The sequence below is a fragment of the Merops nubicus genome, unplaced genomic scaffold, assembly GCF_000691845.1.
Source record: "Merops nubicus isolate BGI_N331 unplaced genomic scaffold, ASM69184v1 scaffold25046, whole genome shotgun sequence".
Taxonomy (NCBI): domain Eukaryota; kingdom Metazoa; phylum Chordata; class Aves; order Coraciiformes; family Meropidae; genus Merops; species Merops nubicus.
Window position 1 is genome coordinate 16,199 of NW_008614740.1, and position 8,062 is coordinate 24,260.

The window sequence follows — 8,062 nt, forward strand, 5'->3', positions numbered from 1 at the left end:
GTGGGCTACATGGGATACATGGATCTTCTAGCTCTTCCCTGCTTCATGGCTTTGCTCTTCTCAATGGTGGTGAGAACCAGTGATGCCTCAGAGATGTGAAAGTCTATGGGCAGAAGTAAGAATTGCTGTTGTCTCTGAAACTGTGAGTACTGTGGTTTTCTTAGGAACTGCCACTTATCTGCTAAAAGACTTGGCTGGCAGGGTCATAAGATGGCTAATTCTTCTCAAGAATAATTGTAGTTTGCTGAAGTTCCCCTGGTTCTTCAAATCATTTGGCTGCTGGACTGATATTCCCTCTGCCCTTCAACTTTGACTGTTCCTTCACCTAAGTGGAAAATTCCCACAGAAGTCATATTAGCCAAAAACAAATTTGCAGTCTCTGACATTTGTGTCTTGTTCAAATACTAGAGAGATCTTGAGCAATTCAACATGTGGGAGCACTGAAGAAAGCTTATCACTTAATAAGTACATTTGTTTTCTGACGGAAATGTTGAGGATTGTGCTACAGCCCTTCAAACTCTGATTTGTTTCAGGCAAAAGATGAGTTGGTCCTGGGTTCTTGGCAATTAAATATCCAGTACTGTGAGCTTAATTTTTCACTCATCTGTCTCTAGTGTAACTAAATTAGAGAGTTGTTGAGAGTACACTGGTTTAAATCATCTGTGAAGAATCACCCCTGAGCTAAAAAGCTACTTTCTTCCTCTTGTTCCCATCAGATGTGTTCTTCATTGTCTGTCCTAAACACTCACATAAGGCAGGCAGTTATCACAGAATCACAGACTGGAAGGAGTTGAAAGGGACCTCTGGAGATCATCTCACCCAACCCCCTGCTCCAGCAGCTCACCCACAGCAGGGTGCCCAGGGTCACAGCCAGGTGGGTTTGGGATCTCTCCAGAGCAGGAGGCTCCACAGCCTCTCTGGGCAGCTGCTCCAGGCTCGGCCACCCTCACACCAAAGAAGTTTCTCCTTATGTTTAGGTGGAACTTCCTGGGTTCCAGTGTCTGTTGCCCCTTGTCCTGTTACTGAGCAGCACTGAAAAGAGTCTGGCCCCAGCCTCTTGATATCTGCCCTTTAGATGTTTATAAACATTGATAAGATATCTCTCTCTTGTTCCAGAAAAAAATACAGACCCCACCTACAAGTGTGAATTGTCACACAAGATAAAACCATGCCTAAAAAAACTGTCTGCACAAAACACATGATCTGTCCTGCAAGACATTGTATTTTGCCCTTTTTTTGGTTCCTGGTGGTTTATGGAGACTGGCTATATAGGACTCTGACTATTTGGCCAGGTGCTGGGGTCTTTGCCACCACCCTCTGTTTAAGATGGGCTGGAGCTCATGTTGTGGAAAAGTGACATGAGTTGGGCACCAATTAAATCTGCATTGTGATGGACATTTCTGAAGAGACCCAACTGGGGTGTTGCTGTTCTACCCATGTCTCCTCTCTCCTCTTTCCTCACTACCTTTATACTGTTGATTTAATTTGTCCACTCTGCCAATTCCCTCTACTTCTGGTGCAGAATATTTGTTCTTTCATTGCCATCTCCTTCTCTTTCACTACTTGGTGGCTCTTCTACACACAACCTGTCTCTGCTGTCTCTCTTCTCAGCACTGAAGGCTTAGGAGCCCCGGGTTTCACCACCACACAGGCAATTAGTAACAACAGCAGTGATGATCATGGGTTTGTTCACATCAGAGTGTAGACATCTCAGATTGGTTAACAGCTCCACACATCTCATTTAGATGTGTATTTTTCCTGTTTATGTGCAATAGTTTCTGTCTTTAATTTCATTTTTTTTTCTTTCCTCTCTCAATGACAGTATTTTTGCATTATTGTGGCATTGAGTTCCAAAATACTAAACGAAAGGTGGTTCCTGGTTATGAAGATACCAACAGAAAGTCCCAGGATGCAAATACAAGTATATTAACTAACTCTCAAGAGGGGTATCCAACCTGCTGCTCTCGGGGAACGTTTAATTTGTGTGTTGTTCACATAAATCACTGGTCAGGCTAAAGGTCTTGCTTGCTTAGGACCACGTCTCTGGCACAGACCAGTCAAGATACCTAGAGGAGACTGTAGAAATTGGGGAAGGATTTTGCAATGCTTCCCCAGCCTCTTTTCCTGGCTTCTACAAATTTTCCTTTCTGGGATTCTTTCTCACCTTATCAGTATTGGTACAGAGGCTGTTTGGTCATCCAGATCCTAATTGTAGGAAGAAGTGAGTAAAGAGGGAATTTCCTGCAGACACAGCTGAATATCTAGGCAGCTCCATCCTACAGGTGCCAATTTGGGACACATGGAAACTCTTGTAAACTATTCATAGAGCTCTGCTTTCCTTAGCTCCCTGAGGTGTGTGGTATATGCCTGTGTCTTGGGCATCTGCTTGGTAGGACCAGAGAAGGTGGTCACTTCAGGTCTTCAAGTCTCAGAGTCTGTTTGCAGTAAGTAAAAGTTTCACTGAACAGAATACAGCCAGTTTCAATTGTATCTTATATTAAAATTCCACCACATACCATGCTAAGTTTTATTTTTGAGTTTTCTATCACATGGTTCCTTACTGAAGTCCCACTGTAATTAAAATGGTCAAACCAATAATTAATTTGTTCCCATTTCTTTGGGGTTTTTTTTCCTTTTTTTTCTCTGGTACAGTTCTGTTGTGTAATGTATTATAAAACAGAAGGAAATAAAGTGGGTTACATGGAAAATCAAGAACATCTGATGTCTAGAAAGAATAACAATTTCGGGATGACAGGATGCAGACATCTGGTTTTTTTTATTTGAACAGTCTTCAGCTTTGTATCTGAATCACTTTTTGAAAGCCAAATATATTTTAGAAACCTTTATTGACTGTCTAATACTCTCCAGGTGTGTATTTGGTTTTGTCTTCATCCTGACATATTGTCCAAGTGAAAAAGTCTTGATTTAATTTAAGTACAATTTAGAAGGCAACAGTGAGTTGAAGTAAGAAGAAGGAACCAAAAGAGGAGGTAGAGAAGTAGGTTAATTTTAAACACTTATCTTTCAAGACTTGTGCCTGGGGAGTTAGTATCTGACTCTGGACCAGGTTTTGCCCAGTTTGAAGTCAGAGTAAACCCCCTGATTTATAGATGCCAGTGCTACCAGCAGTGCAAGCAGGCAGAGGGCTGATAACACAGGGGTTAATCTGAGGCATGCATACAAGTCCTGCTGTGATAAAAACAGAGGCGGTTAGACCTTTTGCTCCCAAAGACACTCTGGCACTGCCAGGAGATTCATTTTGTCTGCAAAATCAACCATGTAATTTCCCTTCTCCCTCGCTCTCCCCTTCTGTCTCTGTCTCTGGCCAGTCCTGTGGCTCAGCGGCAGCAGACAGTCTCCTTGGTGATAACCAGGACGGCTGACCTTCAGCAGGGTGGTGAGAGACACACTTGCCCTGCAGGATGTGGGCTAGGAAGCCCCCAAATTGGCTTTTGACCTGCTGGTCAGGAGGAGTGTGGGAGGTCAAGCCTGGAAAAAGTCTGAGGCATCTTTGTGCTTGAAAGAAAAAAAAAAGTGAAGAAATGATGTAAATTAATAAAATACTAAAGAAATATCCAGCCCCCCCAAATCAGATGTCCCTCAGCACCCAAGCTGCATCTGTTGGAAGCTTCCAGCTTACTTGCAGCCTCAGGTCAGGTTTAGGTGGCCATCACAGAGATTAAAACTGATCTCTACCGTTCATCACCTCACACCAAACTGTGTGAGCCTGTGTAAATACATCTTGCTCTGTACCAACATCAGAAACGAGTCCATGTTTCCACCAAGCCAGCAGAAGAGACATTTCTACCTCTTTTCAAACGAAACAGAGGTGCTGAAGTGGGTTTAGTTGTGAGGTTTGCTCACTGCTTTCGGGTGTGTTCTGCCACCGGTGAAGCTGAGCGTGAATAACTCCCCAGCCTCCACAGATAACTTTGCTTTTCGTTTCAGTCCAGCTCGAGACAGAAATCCTGCAAAAGCTTTCCTTCCAATCCGTGTGCTGAAGGATGATACAGGAGTTAAAGAAGTGAGGCGAAAATTCCTGAGGCACTCCTAAAGACTTTTCCAAGAATTTTTAAAAGCCTCTTAAAAACGGCAGCAGAGACCGAGTGCCGTAAAGGGGAGGGGGGAGTGGGGGGAGGAAGAAAAAACTTTGGCAAGCATACAGTGTCTTACATCAATCTAGCAGTCAGCATCTATGTAGATGTTCTTTCCTCCTTTTGTGCAACACCCCTTCCCTCCTACAGACCACCCAAAGCCCTATAAATAATCCAAGGACTGTATTTTTTCTCCAGATTTCTCTTCAGACCTCAAAGGAAAAATATCAGGCAAAAGCAGGGAGAAAGGGAGAAAGGAAAGTGAGGAGGGGAAGAGAGAGAGAGAGAGAGGGGAAAGATGGCTAGTGAATTCAAAAAGAAAATGTTCTGGAGGGCAGTGGTGGCCGAGTTCCTTGCCATGAGCCTTTTTATTTTCATCAGCATCGGCTCAGCTCTGGGTTTTAGCTTCCCAGTGGTGGGCAACAAAACGTCAACAAAGTCTCAGGACAACGTGAAGGTCTCCTTGGCTTTTGGGTTATCCATCGCTACCATGGCACAGAGCGTGGGCCACATCAGCGGCGCCCACCTGAACCCTGCCGTGACCCTGGGCCTCCTCCTGAGCTGCCAGATCAGCATCTTCAAGGCGCTCATGTACATCCTTGCCCAGTGCCTGGGGGCAGTGGTGGCCACTGCTATTCTCTCCGGAGTCACCTCCTCTCTCCCAGACAACCTCCTGGGGCTCAACTCGGTGAGTAGAAACTTTTCATTCCGCTTTCATTTTTTGGTTTTTTTTTTTTTGGAGTAGAAGATGTGTGTGTGGGGAAGCATGGTGATGGTGACACAGGCAGCCAGGTTTTTATTGCAGCAGGGCATCCAGGTCTGACCAATACCAGGACTGATACTTAGGGACAGTCCTTCCTCCCCACCCCCATTTTGAAGCTTTGGGATATGATGGTCGTGATCAGTTTTGCTTCTGTTCCATTTAGTACACCCAAGTTGCTGAAACGTGCTTTTTGGCACCAATTTAACATTGAAATCTCTGGCAGTTGCATGATTGAGTCTGTTTCGTGGTTCTGAAGGTCTAGGGTGACCTGTTGATTAATGTGCATATGCTAATGTTGGTTCTGCTTCTGTGAATGTGGCTAATTAATGGTTTGTGCAAGCTGGTGATGACTGCAATGATAACCTATGGGAATGTAGAGAGAGAGGTGTAAGCAAAAAAATCCTGTCACCAAAGGTGTGAGCACTACCTGCTGTGTTGGGCAGAGTGCTCAGATCCAGCCTGACACAGAATCCCAGCTGCACTTTCTGTGTGTTTCTCCTTTTTCTGTGGAAAAATGGGAACAGTCTCAGGCACAAACTGGAGAAGGATGTGAGGCAGTTAACAGGGGTACAGGTTTCAGAATATTCAGTTATACCTGAATATAATTATTCTAATTACTGTCTGTAGAGGTACATAATATTCCTGACTGCAGTTTGAAACTTGAGCTAACTTGAAATCTTACGTCCCTTTAAAGTCACAGGGATATTTAGGACATAAAGCTACAGATACAATGTCTCTTCAGAAATTATTTGGGCAAAAGGGGAAGAAAGGATCAGTAAATTAGTAGATTTTACAGTAGATTAGTAAATTAACAAAGAAGTTAATATGTTTTTTCATGCTGTGGCATTACAGCAAATTCAGAAAATGAGGCAGTTCTTGAAAATGTAATAAAATCTGATTTTATATGATCTATAAAAGCTGATTTTTATTATATTAAGGAGGTGATTCCTGAGCACCTCAGTATCCTCCAGCCTTGTGGGTTGGCTGCTTACCTCCCTCACGCCTGGTGCCTGCAGGTATTCCATCATGCCAGCGTTCAGAACTTTGGATGGGTTAATCCAGAGCATTTTGGTGAAGAAAAGCGAAACCGTTTTATTAACTCCAGAAAGCTCTGGCTCTGTGTGTGATACGTGAGCTTTTTCCTCTGAAACCACTGGCAGGGGGAAGTGCTCAACCACACGGGACAGGGTATCCGCCCAAGTGGTTTCCTCGAGAGGTCCAACTGCCATTAAACCCGGGAGGTCTGGTTTCAGTAGCACTCACATTTGGTCTTCCCCTTTTGCTTGCCACAAAATGCTGAGGGCTGGCTCCTTCTTCTACCCAAAAGTCCTGAAATTGTCCATGTGTAAAGGGGGTGCAGATAATCACCTCAAACTCTTCTTGCTCCTCAGTCAATAACTTTCAAAGCTATAAGGCCATAATTCAGAGCTCAGCAGACATCTGAGAAGAGAAGAGCCTGTGGGGATAGATGGAAAGATCAGGAAAGATCAGAGCAGTCAGTGACTTTAGTAAGCTTATGAAACTACTTTATGAACTTCAAAAACTGCACGTTAGTGTGGAAGCCTTGTTCCCCCCATCCTGAGGAACATCTCTGGAATGCAATCAAATATATCGTTTTCAAGAACATAACTTACATTGTAGGCAAAAATAGACAGTGTGAATCTACCTAGTAGAATTTTACAATCCTGGCAACAGTTTCTGTGCGTGAATTAATGGATAAAAGAGTTCCTAAAAGCCCTGGTCTCAGTGCTTATCTTTGTCAAATACTCAGAATTCTGATTTTTCATTTTCTTTGTTATATTTAGTTATAAACGTTCTGGCTAGAGGAGCAGTGGGGAGACTCCCCAGGGGATGAGGAGGTCAGCAGCTGTGCTTCTCCTTTGCAAGAAAGAACTAGAAGGGAAAGTAAATCCATTCATTTCCGACTGACAAGCTTGGTGAAAGTTAAGGGGGGAGTTGGGTCTGAGCCCAAGGCAGGGGAGAACAGCAGAACGACTGTCCTTGTGCAGAGCTGATCACAATGGGGCATACCCTGAAACCACAACCCCACACCAAGAACCTGCTGCTTCCTTCAGCAAACAGATGATAAGGAGAAACCGCAGAGATTTGCTTTTATGTCATGCTTTTTAACCCGAGGACAAGGAGGGGAGGGACAGAGCTGGCATCCCTGCCAGCTGCTTTGTCTTCCTACCCTTTCTGTGGAAAACAAGGTGTAGATTCACTATGGAGAAAAAGAATAGAAAGAGAAAAAGTGCTGTTTGTTGGACAGGATTGGGAAGAGGGCTTGGATGTGCATGACTGTGTCCTCTGTTTTTGGATTTATCCTGACCAGCTGTAGGTCCTGCACTGAGGGGCCAAGTGAGGACCCCATTTCCATAGGCTCCTCTCTAGTTCACAGAGACAAAGAGAGGTCCTTCAGCCTCTAGGTCCATTGAATTGTCCTCCAGAGACAGCCAGCTCTTTGGCATGATGAGGCTTTCAGGCTTGGGAGCCTCTGCTAAGTGTCCAAAATGAAGTGGGATGAACCTGTGCCTTTCTCCTTGTCCAAAGGGAAAAAAGGAAACTCCAAGGAAGCCCAAAAGCCAGCTGTGGAAGGTGCCAGGCTGAAGGGATAGAAGGGAGAATGAAACAGCAGGATGCTCCTTTAACTTTTTCAGTCCTAAGGTCTGGTTTCTACCGAGACAAGCAAACCAGTTATATATGAGGAGTTGGATCCAAACTTTACTGAAGTTCATGGAAATATTTTCAGTTACTTTGGCTGGTTTCAAACAAGACATTCTGGACAATATTCAGAGGGGTATTTAGATTACTGAATCCATTTAAGATACTTAACTTCCCATATATTTTAGTAGTCATGTGGGTGCCAAAGTAAAATCTTCAATAATTGGAAAAGCTGAAACAGGAGAATGCAGTTTGTTGTTCTAAAAACTGAAATATTTTTCCTTACATCATCTTGTATCTTTTTTTGGCAAGGCAATTACTACGTGTTACAAATTTTGATCAGGTAAAAGTGTAAGGATAGAGAAAGAACTCATCCAAAATGCACTCATCTGCCAGCATAGCTGGCTGTTGTCTGGTGTGGACAGATCTGTAGTTTGGATAATAGGAGAAACTATTCATCACAGGCAGTTAATGACCAACAAAGAGCTCAGGCAGGAAAGGCGGGTGAGAGGAGACCTCTGTACTATAAGGTAACACAATATTT

At 43.8% G+C, this 8,062-nt stretch overlaps 1 pseudogene across 1 annotated transcript; it reads left to right on the forward strand.

Moving 5' to 3' along the window:
- Window positions 1–4,296: 4,296 nt before the first annotated feature.
- Window positions 4,297–4,786, forward strand: LOC103774900 (annotated as a pseudogene). The gene has a single exon (XR_608170.1). The product of XR_608170.1 is annotated as an aquaporin-1 pseudogene (transcript).
- The last annotated feature ends 3,276 nt before the right edge of the window (window positions 4,787–8,062 follow it).